Raw genomic sequence first — 15,760 nt, forward strand, 5'->3', positions numbered from 1 at the left:
CCCAGCAGATTACTATTTACGTCTGCAATTGAAGTGTTCTGTGTATTTTACTCATTTTTAATGCCATGGATGCAAAAACAGTTAAGGCTTCAGGAAATGCCTGTATCAATGCTGCCAAATGCTCAATATTTGAATTTATTAGCAGTCTTTTCTGGCCCCATGCTGCAGTCAGAGCTGTGTGATTACAGAAAGTAAACAACTGAAGTACCTATGCGGGGAGCAAGAGTTATAGGTAAGCACTTTCTGTTTGGTTTTTTCCTCTCTCAGGCCATACTCTAGATACACTGTGCTGTCCGCTAAGCTGCTGCAGCTAGGCAGCTGAACCAACATATTTCAGGGTAGTATCATTAACTGAGTGCTGATATGAAAACCCACTGGACAGGATGAATCAGCTTCCATTTATTTGTAAATTGGCGGAATGTCATGTTCCTCCTCTGCTCTTCCTCTATGAAATTTTCACCTGTCTTTCCCACTGCTCTCTTGCAAATAACAGCGTGTCCCAATGCCCAGAAACAGGAAGGTTTTAAAGCAAGTCAGCTATTGATTTGTCAGCTGCCTCATTCAGCACCGAGGCAGTGAGACACAGGATGCAGTTTACTAGGCGTTGGCACCAAGGAGAATTTTCCTCCTTGTAATCTGGCAAAATACTATATCTCCTCACCAAAGAGACTGAAACAAAACATATTTTTTCTCATCATTATGCAAGAAGTAAAATAGTAAGCTGTTTTGAGATCTTGGCAAGCGTTACTTTGGATTTTAATGAACTTTAATCACCTCTCAAGAAAAGCAGTAATTAAATCACTTTGAATAAAGCATCTAAATTTGAAATCGTGGGCAGAACTTTTCCCCCCTGTTTTGTCCCCTGCGTAACATTACGTTATTTAGCTTGTTAAGCATTCTTGGCACTTCTAAGAAGAGATAAAATGGCATTTTGAAGAATATTTCTTATGGTGCTTAAGAAATCAGATCTCTGTAAAATAATTTCCCAGTGAGCACAGAATATAGCTAAATATTAGGCCTTTTTCCAAAATAGAAAAGGAAACACTTCAATTTAGCACAAGTTCCGAGTGAGTCATGTTCTGCCTGGTGAATTGCAAAGACCAAATACACGTGTACTGCTACAGTTCTTGCTAATGTGGCTCAAGGATCCCAAGCCTAAGATGGGAAGCTGCAAGGCCAGGGAAAGCAAGCCTCGAATTCAGTGTCATACAGGGAAAAGGCTGGGTGTGTTATACAGCCTTTTCTCATTCCTCTAACTACGCTTTTTATGATGCTTGACTTCATTGCAGGTCTGCTACAGTATTTTTTGCTTGTGTGTCACAGCGAGAATTTAGGGTGTGTCGTCGAGAGACGGGAACGCGAGCAAAGGTCAGGCTGGATGGCAGGTAGGGATCGAGGCGCTGGTAAGTATGCCTGCAAGGAGTGTATTTGTATGAGATGATGATGTTTGGCTTGGGAGGGGAAAAGACAATGCTGTTTGGTTGATATGTTGGCATGGAAATAGTTATCACAGTAGCTAGGCTGTACTGAACCTGTGGAAAATACCATTACTTAAAAATAAGTCCTCATGCATACTGATTCTGTTTTTCCTTTTATTTCTTTAGTGCAATAGAGAGTAATAGCTATGGGGTACAGAGGAAGTAGAAAGGGACGGAAGAGGGGTCAGAGTGTGAAAGAACAGGACGTTGCAAAAAGGCTTTAAAACAAAATGGGCACAGTAAGTCAAATGCGAGAGGAGGGTGGCTGGAGTCCTCTTGCCAGCAGACAGCCTGTCCCAGCACTCAGCAAAATAACAGCAGTCAACCAGAAAGGCATCCAGTCAACTTAGAAAGGCATCCAGACTAGGGGCTGTGAAAGGTGAGAGCCCGGAGATTCTTCCTTTTCAGGCAGATAAGCTTATAAAGGCTACTGCTTTTGTCAGTTTTCAGCTGATAAAAAGATCTATATGCTGTTACTAAGCCTATATGGTCTTTGGTAAACATCACAGTACAAGGCTTAAAACTTATTACATATTTTCAGGTGTATTTTGAAAGTGTATTTGGCACATGTAGTTTTTAAAATTGTCTCAGAGATATGTAATAAAAAGAGAAATGAGAAAGTATCCGCAGGCAATGAAGACGGCTCAGCAGAAGCAGTAGCAAATTCTGAGCAACAGCTGTGAGTGTGTGTGTGTGTGCTGCTGTGTACTCTGTTACGTCTTTCCTTGAATTACCGTGTGGGTGAGTCTGATACTGCCTGACAGCAAGGTTGGTTCGGTGGAGCTGCAGAGAAATCTGGGAGTTTGCAAGCTCTGCAAGAACCAGGCAGAATTTAAAAAACAGTTCATGAAGAGATAACAGAGTGGCTGTGATGGGACTTTATTCAATGAGGAAAGGAGGAATTTGACTGTGAGCAGCAGTCTTAAGAGCACTCCAAACTCTACGGACCAGTGTCACTAGCAGTAGTAACCTGTTCCTTTGAATCACAGCAAAGTAAGAGTAATGTCTGTGAGAGAAACTAAAGAATAGCATGGGATGATCTTAGCGTGGAATGGTTTCTGTGCTCTGTGTTTAAAAAAAACCCCAATACCTGGGCAGCATCTAGTCCTTTGAAAGGATCCTTTAAAAGGAAGGAGAAATGCCATTATGTCATTCATAGTGCCAGGTGCATTTGAAGGAAGTGGAGCTTACCTTTCTCATCTCTGATCTGCTGTAGAAGGATTCTGATTTTATTTGAGGGACCTTTTTTTCTGTAAAGGGGATAGATCTGCTAGTCTAAGATTTTCCACAAGAACTCCTCAACTCTGAAATTTTCTGTGTTTTATAACTCATGTTCCGTATTCAAGAGAACTAATGTTTTAGCTATCTAGATACTGTAAACACTTCTCATTCCTTCCCCTTTCTCTCAAGGTTTTGAAATAGTTATTTCTTAGAAGGGGAGAGGTGGATTTGATGATCATTGCTAAGACTGTGGTTTAATGGGTTTTAGTGTTACTGGAGAGCTGGGTATTTTGGAAAAGATGTTCAGAACTTTGGGTGGCCATTCTAGAATCTGTTTGTAATGTATTTCTAAATTAGGAATTAAAAACAGATGCAACACAAGATTAATTAGTCTCCATGTACTTTCCCTTGTCACCATGCAGTCCTCCTGTGAGAGCTGTATGCCAGAAAGCCAGGAAGAGGGCAGTCTCACCACAAGTAATTTCATTGTACAAGAACAAAAACTAATTCCTAAGTTTCCTCCCAAATATAACCATGTTAAATAGAGGATCTGTTCAGGATTGCATAACTGCTTCTGTAGCAATTACAGAAAATGCCTACATGGAAAAGCAACAGTAGGAAAGCATCTGTGTTTCTAGCTTGTCTCTCTATAAGGTTTTCTTTCCTCTTCTGTTAATTTAATACAGATACAACTGTACAATCCATTTTTCTCTTCAGTACATTTTTTTCCCATTTGTTGTTTCTCTTCCTAAGTGAAATGAGCAGAGTCAGCTTGACAGAGCTAGCCAGCTTTCTGTAGATCCAGGGCATGTGATTTGTGGCCCATACTTGGGAAACCACTGGTATTAAGTCGTTTATGAAATCTACTTCAGTAGCATAATGACTAGAGAAGGATGTCAGCCCTCAGGAGGGACCAGGCTGGACGGAGTGCTAAAGAGCGGAGGAGAGAGAAATCCCATAGCCCGCTTGACTATGGGCTGCTTAAATCACTCAAGCTCTGGTTGAAACACTGACCTCTCCAGACAAAATAGTCTCTTTCCGATAACTCTTTGCTCTGCTTTCTGACTTGCTGCTGAGGAAGCAGGATCTCTATCTAGTTTATTACTGGATTATATACATGATAGACTATATACAAGAGGTGGTATGAACTCCATCCTAAACCAGCAGTTTTGTTTCCAGTAGCCTGGTTACTCATTAGATGGAGGTGTTTAGATACCTCAGCCAAGGCCTTTCAGTCAGCTGCTTTCTAGAGGCAGCTGCGTGTCGGAGACCTTGCCTGGGTGCTCTTCCCCGTACGGGCTGGGCTGGGTCGAGAGCGGGCTCGGGCTGCTTGGGCTCTCTGAGCCTTCCTCAAGGTGGAAATACAGCTGGGCAGCACATGCCGATAATCTCATGGAAAGGCTAGGATCAAAGAACTGTAGTGTGGGAAGCAGCCAGCTGGGGAATGGAATCAGAAGCCAGTTCAGCGATCTATTTTTTCAGAAAGCGAACGAGCTGTCTGAGAGCTTTCCGAGGGAGCCAGAGCAGAGCCCTGGGCAAGGAAAGAGAAGAAAACCTGGTAGCAAACTGCTGCCTGCGCGTGAGGTCCCACACTGTCGTCTTCCCCCGCTGAGCTGAAAGGGACATAGCTAAATGGGGCGGTGGTGTCAACAGCCCTGTCCCTAAGGAAGGGAAAAGGGATCCAACGGCCAACCCTTGTGACTGCCCTTGGTACACGGTGAGGTAAAAGGGGAGCTGTGTATTGAGTGCGAAAGGCTTCCTTGCCTTGACGCGGTGAGAGACCAAGGCACCTGGTGAGGTCCAGATGTCCAGCTCTCTTTGTGTGAAGGTTTCCATTTGTATTCTCTTTCTGAAATGGGAAAGAAAGACTTCTTTTCTTTCTCCCATTTCACAAGGCCCGAAGAGACCAAAATATCCTGAATGAAAACTTGTATGTGGTGGCACTAGGTGTTGGAAAGTTACTTTCTTACATGTTACGTATATTGCAGCGTGTCTTGGAACTGCTGTTCAGGATCGTTTGTTGTATATCTCATTTGTATTTTTGTAGGTGTAAGAGCTATTCTAATTTTAACATCAGATATATAGAACTACTAGAGCTATGTAAAAAGGAAAAAATAGCAAAGCAAAACCAACAGAAACCCCCAAACCTAAAGGAGCCTAGTGCTATCTTAATTAAAAGCTAGCAGACTGCTTTTTAATCAAGGGACTTTGCAAGTTTGTCTCAGAAGAGGTGGGGCTCACGCTGTTTTGCCCGGACGACTTGTGTGCCGATTTAATTCAAAGGGGAATAAAAATTCATCTGTCTTTCCTCCTATACAGACAGAACACTTTAATGTAACATCATTTCACAGAATATATTTTATAAAATCAAATTGAACAGTTCTACCTAGTCCTTAGAAGCGGAGCCCTGAAGGTGTGTGAGGACACCATGTGCTGCTCTCCCAGCCTCCGAATTCCTCAGGAGCGAGTTCGGATGAAGTCGCGTCTCTTGGCTGGTCTGTTTACTGTCTCTCCCATTTTCAACATTCTTCTCTTGACCTGCAGTGTTAGTTTACGAACTCCATTACAAATTCCAGTACTGCAGGTCAGTAGGTGGAGTAAAGGTTTTAAGTAATTCCAGGCTGGTTTGGCGTGGGGTAGATAGGGGTGTGTGATTGAATCAGACTCAAATTAGGTGTGGTTTATCTTGATTTTATTCAACTGAAGTGAAACAAAATGACAAGGAAAAGCATCCTGATATAATCGTAATTCAACTTCTGTGAGGTATGGACAGTAAGTGCCGAAGTTATAGTTACAGGAAACTAAAACATTAATGAAGTTGCAGTATTGGAGCTGCATCTGTTCTTGACCTTAAAGTGAACAGTAATTTCCAAGATAATTGAATTAGTATACATTTGTAAGTAATTTTCATAATTCATTGCTAAATGGTAACTGTTGCTTATTTCTAAGGCTGTGAACCCTTTAAAGACAGTACTTTCTTATAGTAAATGTGGCTTTAATCGTTTTTTTAATGCTGGAGATAGAACTGTTCAGATCTACATTCATAAAGAACAGTTGAACCAAAAATCTATTCTCCCCACCCTGCCTTTTGCTGAAGGCTGGGACAGCAAAACCCTTCTGTCCTGGGGAACTGAAAAAGGACGCTGTCTCTTCATTTGAAATCCAAACTGTTCTGTTTCTTGGTTTTATGTGAATCTGAACCATTTGGGGATTGCCAGCTAGAAGGTAACAGTCCGTCCCATCACATGTTCTCAAATCCATAGGGTGCTAAACCTGGTACAGCACCTGCTGTTTCTGCTGGACCGCTTAGGATTTAAAATTGAAAAAAATACGACTTGCAATCTGGTATCTGAAAATTGGCAGACTACATCTGTTCAGAATGTCTTCGGACAGACGACCGGTTGCTGCCTGCCTAGCACTAGGCACTGGGCAGAAATGAATCCACATGAGCAGGTTGTTATTGCTCCATTTGTCATCCCAGTACTCAGTAAAGATTATGGATGGGTATAAGGAAATAGAAGAGAAGCCATAAAAACCTACCAGAGCATAATCTTTTGTAGCGAAAGCAAAAGCTGAAGAGTAGATAAGCACTGTAATCTTAAATGTCATAAACCTTTAGGTCTGCAATATACTGAACTCAGTTCTGTTCTTAGTGATCAATATCTTCTCTTGAGTACCCTGAAAGGGAATCTGCAGACATAAAAAGTGCAACAGTCAAACACAATTTGCTCTGTGTTTCTTGGGTAAAACAGTTCTAATGGATTGCATTAAAACCTATTTAGTCATTATGGACTTTGTAATGTCTAGTACACAAATTTTCAGGAAGTTGTTGTAGCACATATCAAACATGTCATGCTCGATCCCAGAGTTGTGTGGGGGTTTGCGTGTGTGTGCATGGGTATACACAGGCACGTATGCAGGTATGTTGGTTTGAACCAACATTCAGGTCTTACTGGAATTGCTCTTCTGAAGTATTAAAAGAGCTAGTGAGAGTAGATGAGAAAGATAGATATTTTTACTTTTAATTTCAAGATATAACAATGTCAGAAACTTTGTTTTCTCTTTTTCCCAAATTGGCATTTTCCTTAAGTATGAAGCAATGACATCTGTGCCTGTCAAGTGCTTTTCAGCTGAAGGTTTATTTCTGTGGGCTTGGCTTGTTCAGGCATCTTTCCTGCCACCCCCCTGCCCCGTTCACGGTCCGTGCCTGACATCTTCTGGTGGCATTTCCATACTACAGTGGCCTCTACAGCAGTTAATGAAGAACATTATAGGGCCCTAGAGCTTAAAAAAAAAGCATAACTGCTTTGGTGAAATTGTCATACTAAGGTTTCATAACCCTCAGAATTATTGTTGTCGTCTTCTGCTTCATCACCTTATTTACATATGCAAAATCTCACACAAATTCTGTATTTGCAGTTATTCCCCTAGGTTTCCTTTGCAGACGTCTTGATTTTGATGACATTTAAAAAAAAAGGGGGGAGGGGCATTTTTTTTAAACAGTTGTCAAATAGATAAGATGGATTTTAACTGTATTGTGAAGTCTAATGAATTTTTTAAATGCATTCGGCATCTAACTTGCAGCTTTGGGACTACTGTCACGTAACAGCAAAGCGTCATAACAGTACAGGCTTTAGACTCTCATAAATTTAATTTCCTTAAGTAAAGCTTAAAGCAATGTTTTTTTGGATGCTAGACCACTGCCTCCCATATTTCCCAGGAATTTACTGAGCTGCTATGCATATATATACAAAGCGGTAGGAAGATAGGTATGTGTTTAATTTAAAAGAAGCTGATGGTTTTGTTTACAGGAATTACATTCTAGTCCTCCATATCCATTCCTTTCTACATTCCTTTCATTTAGAGGCTCAGACTGTTTACATGGTCCGCTTCCCTGGCGTTACATTAAACCCTGGAAAGAAAGACGGTTTCTCCGAAGAGGCCTGCTTGGCAAACTCCCCCCAGAGGAATGGTCTGTGTGGAGAGCTGGTGGGAATTTAAAGCCTGAAACTGTCAGCATCAGCGTGGGGTGTTTGGCAGCGGTCCTGAAACGAGGGCTGCTGCTCGTGCTCCAGATGCCTGCTTGCTTCTTAACATCGCTGAGGATATGGCGTCCTTGGGCCTGGGACATGCCGTAGCCACTTACTAGCTGTGTTTGTTCCTTGAATTTCTTTCAAGTAAACAAAATATTTTCAGACACTTTCTCCTCCCATCTCTGGCTTCTTGAGCAGGCAGTCCCAGCCAGAGCTTTGTGTGGTTCCCTCTGTTTCCATCAGCACCAACGCTGTCCTGCTGTATGGCCCTCAGCCAGAAGGCTTCAGGCCTGCTTGCACCATCCTTCAGGACTGTACGTACATAAGTGAGGCATCCAGCTTTCTCACGTTCTTCCTTTGGGCCACCACTGATTTTTCGGTGCTCACCCTGCATGCGTGAGCCTGAGGGGACAGAGCTGCATGTTATGCTGCTGCAAGGCATCCATCCCTCAATGCTACATGTAGTCTTCAGAGCTCCATGTAAGTTGAAGTACCTTTCTCAGGACTTTCCACGTTATGTCAAAAATCTTGTTACTTTTTCCCCTTGCTGTTTGGCTTCCTGAAAAGTCCTCAAATGCCTTGTGAAGATTGTTCAGAACATGTCTATCTCCTGCTCCTCACAGAGACCTGGGGCTTTCTCCTCAGACAAGATCATCCCTGAAATGAAACTACTGAGGCAGCAGTCATGGGTGAGCATTTCAAAGCACCTTAGCTGCTTCCACTTTTCTGTGCTGGGTTTGGTTTGAGTACAGCCTACAAAGCATTAAAAAAGCATTGGTCCTAAAATCCAAAGCTGAGATAATGCCCCCACCTACTAAAAGGATAATCCAGCTCCTCTCTCTTCCTATTATTCTGACATAGTTTTGATCAAATTGACGTGACCAGCACTTAGTGAGGCTTTACAGCTCTTGCCACAGTCTGACATGACGTGAACTTGCAATTAAGAGAGCATGCTCTGCTGAAGCACAGGACGGGGCTGGCACTGAGAGGGGTTCCTAAACCATTTCACAAATCTCTTCAAAGCTAAGTGCCAGAATAATGCTTTGTCCTGTGTAGGGCCAACTTGTCAGAGGGCAACTCTGGATGGTTTGGGAGAGATTTATTTTGAAATTGGCATTAAACTGAGGTGCCACTTCCAGGTCTGTGCATGAGCACCGGGTGCCTGAACTCCCGGTGTAGTCACTGGAGCTCAGAAAGCGATGTCGCTCCCTAATGCACGCACGCACTGCCTTGTGCCTGAAATTGCCGTTTCATTGACCAAATCTCTGCTCTCTATACTTGGAATGGAGCATCAGGTACACTTGTAGACACCTGTATGTGGATACCTATAGTCAGAGGTCTTAAGCCAAATCCCCACCCTCGTTACAAAGTGATCTTGATTTTACAGCATCCAGAAGTACCAGCATTTTTTAAAGAAAGTCTATTCCAAATCACCTTCCTTGAAAAATCATTTCAGTTCTGTGCAGTCAGTAGGTAGCCCTGTCTGAAATGCAGTCCTCTTCCATTGTATAGAAAACAGATTTTAAAAAGAATTTGTAAATATAATTAAAGTATTGTGGTTAGTTATTTAATAGCTTTAAAAGCTTTCATAACTGTAGCCTCTGGACACTCAAAACCATGCCAGTTCATCTCCAGCATTAACCCTAGAACTGGAGAATTTCCTGAGAGATGGAATACATTAATTTCTATAAGAATATTCTACAGGGTACTGAACAGGTTGAAAAATCTTCCTCCTCCTTTATGAAAAATGAATCTGTGGTCAGGCAGTTTCCATGGCTGCGTATGTAGTTATATAGGAAATACATTTCCCTTCAGTTTTTTTGCATGCTGTATTTTACCGTTGTTTTTTGTATATTTATGACTAAGTAGGAGGAAGAAATACAGCAAGGTGATGATTTGAGTGCCTTTCAAGTTGAAAAAGAATGAGAAATGGCCTTAGTCCTCGCTAATCGTTGTTGGCCGATTCTGAAGACCCACGTCTTTTATATGCCTGCCAGGTTCAGAAACTGCACAATCCTGCAGATAACACACCTGGGTCACTCTCTGCTTTCTTCTTCTTCCACAAAGTGGAGCTACAGCTGCACTAAGTGAAAAGAATGTGGAAAAACGATTGAAGCATAAGGAAATAATGTTTTGCACTGAAAAAAAGTTGGAGCTTGACAGCTGAAAGTGAAGGAGAGGTAATTCATCAATTTAGCTTTGCAATGCTCTAGATCCAGAAATCATAGAGGCTTCTCATCTTAATCCATCTTGAGTGAGCAATGAAGCGTGTGTACCGCTTGCACATGGCATACCCTTTCTTTACCTTGGCACAAATCTTACTGGGGGTGGTAGGATTTGTTTCTTGTGGAAGACAATGGTTGGTTTTCAAAATAGTGGTTTCGTTTACAGGTAGAAATGCATGGTGGCATGTATCACACCACTGAGTAGCAGTGACTAGTGTCTACTTTGACTCCTCAAAAGATACTGCACAAGCAGCTTTGTGAAATCTTTAAGAACTCTTCGGTGATGCTTTATGGCTGAGTGAGAGCATCCAGATACTCTTGAGGTTTGAGCTGTGTCAGAACCAAAACTCTAATCGCTGCTGCAGCCCTGTGTGGCGTATTGCCGACCTGAGGTCAAATAAGCGGCATTCAGTTTCTGTCTACAGAAGAAGAGTAATAATGCTTACCAACTCATTACTGAAATAATTATTTAGATATGATGGGCAAGGTTTATACAGCATGTTGAAAAAGAGTGATAGAAGTTCCTAATTATGGAACTAGTGGTATTGTTAATATATAACTCTGTTACATACTTCCTACAAAACTCTCTTCCTCAAATTCTCAAAGAGATAAAGATTCTTGTGTCCTAGTTACATACGTGGAAACAGAGGTAGCAGAAATGTGAAGTAGATTACATAAGATTCCCTGAAAAAAAGGCAATCAGGAGTGAAACCTGATCATCACAATATAGCATTCTGCCAGTCAGGCCAGCAATTACTTAATTAGCTCCTAAGAACACTGGAAGTTCAATTAACTAGGATGGTAAGCCCAACAAAAAAACAGCTACAGCAGTGGTTGGGATTAGAGAAGGTTTGGGAAATGCAGCCCTGGACTGTAGAGCAGAAAATACAGGGTACGGCTAGCCATGGGGTACATATAAAGGCAGTGTTTCGCCCTGTTTTTAGTGACAGAATCAGCACAGAAGATGGATCAGCCACGCCTGTGCATGACCTGATGCTCACCGTTGTGGAGGTGAGAAGCTTGGGGAGGTTAAGCCAACACTGGTGCAGCTGGCGGGTGAGAGATGGTGGCTGATGGGGTCGTGGGACTGATGGGACTAATGCTGGACATCCCTGAGGTACGGCTATGCTGGCTCCTTGCTGTTACGTTTACCGGTAAACCTGCCAACTTCCTTGTATGCCTTTTATGCCAAGTAGGGAGCAAGGGGAAGCAAAAGGGGCTGGTGCAAAATCCAGTTCTGCCCAGGCTGAAGACCTTAGCTGCCCCTCGGCAGGCTCTTCCTCATTTCACCTGCAGTTCTGGTGAAGGGAAAGACCTGACCCTAAGTCTTTGCTACACGCACTGCACTTATTAACCATGGGAAAACTGCCTGCCTGTATGTGTAAACTAAGCAAATAGCACACTGCTCCTTACTAACTCCTTGGTTTTGGTTATTGCACCTCGGGCTGACACTGAACTGTATCTCCAGGCAGTCTGCAGGAGCCACATGTTAGGAATCACAGAATCGTTTAGGTTGGAAAAGACCTCTAAGGTCACGGAGACCAACCATTAACCTAACGCTGCCAAGTCCACCACTAAACCATGTCCCTAAGGGCCACATCTACACATCTTTTAATCACCTCTGGGGATGGTGACCCCACCGTTTCCCTGGGCAGCCTGTTCCAGTGCTTGACAACCCTTTCAGTGAAGAAATTTTTCCTAATATCCAACTTAAACCTCCCCTGGCACAACTTGAGGCCGTTTCCCCTTGTTCTATCGCTTGTTACTTGGGAGAAGAGACCAGCACCCACCTCACTCCAGCCCCCTTTCAGGTAGTTGTAGAGAGCGATAAGGTCTCCCCTTGGCCTCCTTTTCTCCAGGCTAAACAACCCCACGTCCCTCAGCCGCTCCTCATCAGACTTTTGCTTCAGGCCCTTCACCAGCTTCGTTGCCCTTCTCTGGATGTGCAGTCAGTTATTTCATGGTATTATCCAGATCAGTAATTTCCCAAGTGCTGGGATTTTTCTTCCCCCTGATGAGTAGTACCCTGTGGCTGTGTGACCAGGCATGTGTTGAATCGTGTTGCGTGGCAAGGAAGAGACCATGTTGCTGCTAATAAGACCAAATACACTTCACAGATAAATGTTTTAGATAATTAACAGGATCAAATGTTTTCATATGTTCCAAGTGGTTCAGATGAAAAGGATACAATTCTTGCAGGATTTTGAAAACTGACCTAGCTCTGCAAACCCATGTCACAGTAAGTGGCTGTTCTACACTACCATGTGTAAATATATTAATGAGATGATCAGGAAATGGCATTAATCTTCTTGCTCTCTCTTTTAATTTTTTCTCTTTTTCGCTCTAAGGAAGAGTACAACAACCTTTAAGGACATTGAAAATCCAGACAGTTTTGAGTAAGATAACTTGGCTGATGATAATATGATTGTTTAGCAGATTGTGTCAATGGTAACTTCAGATTTGCAATGTTAAAAGGTAGGGATCTTGAAGCCTTTTGCTGTGGCTCTGGAATGCATATGGCTAGCATTTGCAGTATAGTAATGCCCAGGTGCCCAAACTGTGGATCAGAAGTCTGTGTGCTGCAAACAATAGGAAAAGAAGTTGAACATGGCAACAAAGTGAGTGTGAATGAAGTGGGAAAGTGTGGTATATGCCATGTCATATGCTCAGCAAGGAATGGTGCGCTGCTGCTTACATGTGGAGGACACCTACTCTTTTCGAGGTGCTGAGGAATACAGTGTGCCAGTGCATATTTGTATTTAAGAGCTGCTAGTCAAGGAACATGCTGTGTAATTGTGCAGGGACATGAAATATTCTGTCATGAAGGAGCTTCTCATCTATCCTTGAACATATCAAGAGGGTGAGAGGATTTATGGAGCTGTCACCCAGGAGATAACGAATGCACACACATACAAAGGAAAGTGAAGATGCTATAAAACCGTTAGCCTGGCTAGCAAGAAAATGAAAGAGTTCCCTGATAGTTAATGCTTTAAATTTGCTTATTCTTTCAATGCATTTTAAAACCTAGATTCCAGTGAACTTTGCTTTTATTTCACCTATATTGACATTCTATTTAATGTTTGCTGTCTACCCTGTATCATGTAAATTTTGCCTTTTCAGATAACTGGAAGTAGGTAGGAGATAGTGGTGTGACCAAAAGTTTGTTCTCCGTGAGATGCCTTAAAGAGAGAATGTGAGTCACGCCGGCCTCAGTCAGCTTGAGTAGAGATAGTCCTCTTAGCCTGTGATCAGAGGAGAAGTACTTGTGCTACCAACTTCAAACAAGGTTGGGAGGAGACTGGCTGAGGCTAATGTGCAGTTCATACTGATTGTTCAGCTACCTTGGTTATAATGAAATGGGCTTGCATTACGGCCCTAGGCAAAGAGAGTGTTCGCTCTCTCTTAGGGAAAGGGTTACTGGAGATTTGATGAAGGCACTTGAGATGATGAAAGTCGTGGTGGGAACTGATTTAGAATTTCTGGTGCAGGGGGAAAAAAAAAAAAAAAGCCCTTGGTGTCACCCAGTCCATCACATTTCTTCTCCATCAAAAGTGCTACTACGCATCTTTGAAGTGCTGGTATGACTCATCATTGCTAATAAGGTATAGAATAAGATCATGAAAAAAGTATGCTTTTGACTGCATATGTAGAGAAAGGTATTATATTGTGGCAAGACATTAAACACTGTAGCATCTTTCTAATTTATACTCTGAAACAAGTAATAACTGGTTGCAAAGGCTTTTGCAACTCAGTGTTTTTCCCTGAACCCATGTTCCTAAGAGATTGTTAGGCACCAGTTGTCACAAAGTGGTTGAATAAACTTTAGAAAGGAAAGTTGGCTAAGCAGAAGTGGAGCAACGGAAACCTGAGAAGAATCAACAACAGAACAGCTTGTGCTCAGCTGGATTAGGGAGCACAGTAATTACAACATAAACAGTAGCAAACATGGGATCAAAAGTTTAGTTAGAAGAGATCTTGTGGCTCTGTTGACGTGGGGAAAGTCAACTGTCACGGGCAGTGACTTGGGGAAAGACAAAAACAAGATCGTGTGGCCTGGGGCTATATGGCAAGAGACAAAGATTTGGTCCCCTGATCTGCAAGTGATTTCTTTTTTCTTCCTCCATTTTTTTCCCAATTTATTCCTCTGTTATCTGTACTTTAAAAAATGTCAGCTGGAGAAGCTTGCTTGCTTTTCTTGCTTGCTGTTGTTGCATTACTAATTACTGCAGATTTAATTATGGTCACGGTGCTCAAACCTTTCAGGCAGCTATTTGTTTGTGTTAAATCCAAGGAGTGAGAGCATTAACCAATTCTCCTCATGACTGGGTTGGAGTGGGAGATGTAATTCTTCCTGTGTGGAAAAAAAGACTCTTTTCAGAAGCATGGAGCAAAGCAACAGTGATAACCTGAGTCTCCTCAGGTTTTTATTCTGGAGACCTGGAAGGCTTAAAGACAGGACGGTATGTGGCCTAGGTAGGAATTGTCTTCTCTCTGGTACAAATCTGTAGCTAGATACTTCTTCTCTAGTATGGCAGAAGTCTGTAGCTAGGGTATATATTTATTCGTTTGCCCCACATTTATTTTTCTGTTCTTTTATACAATCTCCATAAAAGTCTTACGTTTCCTTCAAGATTGGCTCTTTTTAGATTTACTTTTTACAACTTCTTCCTGCCAAGGACTTGCTTGATTCCTTTTTATACCCGGTGTTTGAGCATACCTGATTCAGCTGCCATGGAGAGCTTTTTACTCTATACCAGATCATATGACAGCTTTTAATGGGATAGTATTTTCCAGTTTTCCAACAGGTATTTTTCAAGGCTTCATTTGATCTTTGATAAGCGCTTTGAGATATTTGCATAGAGGGAGCTCTGTCTCAGTGACGGTAGTCACTGTAAGGGAGAAATGTCCTTACTGAAGTCAAGAAGCATCCTGGCGTCTGTACGCAGTGCTCTGCTGGGACACGTAGGCATGTTCTGTGGGTGTGTGAAGCATGTCTACAACGAAACATACTCCACATAACATATATGAAGTCTAAATATGTATATGAGGATAGTAATTTGAACATCCTTTGTGTATTCCCACTTCATAATAAGCTTTCATTATGTTCTTAGAGACTACTGAGAAGACAAATCTATTTTTCTGTCAGCAATTCCTGTAAAAAAAAAAGTGGTTCTGCCTTTATTTGCCTTAATGGCTTGACCAGCTCTCCTACCTTCTCTTCTTATTTGAGATCATCTTTACAGACATTTTTGTACTACTGTTCACAGAAGAAAGAATATTTGGGTGATCAAAAACATTTGAGTTGAAGTGCTTGTCTGGGTACTTATTTCTCAATATACGAAATTAGAGATGGCCTCATAATTTAGGTCTGCTCCAGCTGAAACAATTTTACGCCACAGATTAAATTTTGTCAACTCACTCATCTGTTTTCTAGATCATTAATAAATATTCATTTGCAACAATGGACCTCTTAGCACCCCACCCTTAATCTTACACTATGCTGAAATTTGACCTTTTAATCTTCATTTAATCCATGAAAAAGACTATCAGTCACTCTGATTACTTAATTTCCTTGATAGCCTTCTCTCAGGGCTTTTGTGTATCAATCAGTGTCAGATCAAGGTGTATGGTTGGACAGGAGTGAGTGAAACTCTTAAGTTTGATGAAGCAAGGAGTTCAAGCCAATTAAACAATTTAGCCACTTATTAACTTTGAAGAGTTGGCTTACAAATTCTTAACTGAGTTAGTTAAACAATAGAAGCAACCTTGTATTTGAAAGAAAGAAAATACATGAAAACCGCTT

This window comes from Aquila chrysaetos, chromosome 26, assembly GCF_900496995.4.
Source record: "Aquila chrysaetos chrysaetos chromosome 26, bAquChr1.4, whole genome shotgun sequence".
Lineage (NCBI taxonomy): Eukaryota > Metazoa > Chordata > Aves > Accipitriformes > Accipitridae > Aquila > Aquila chrysaetos.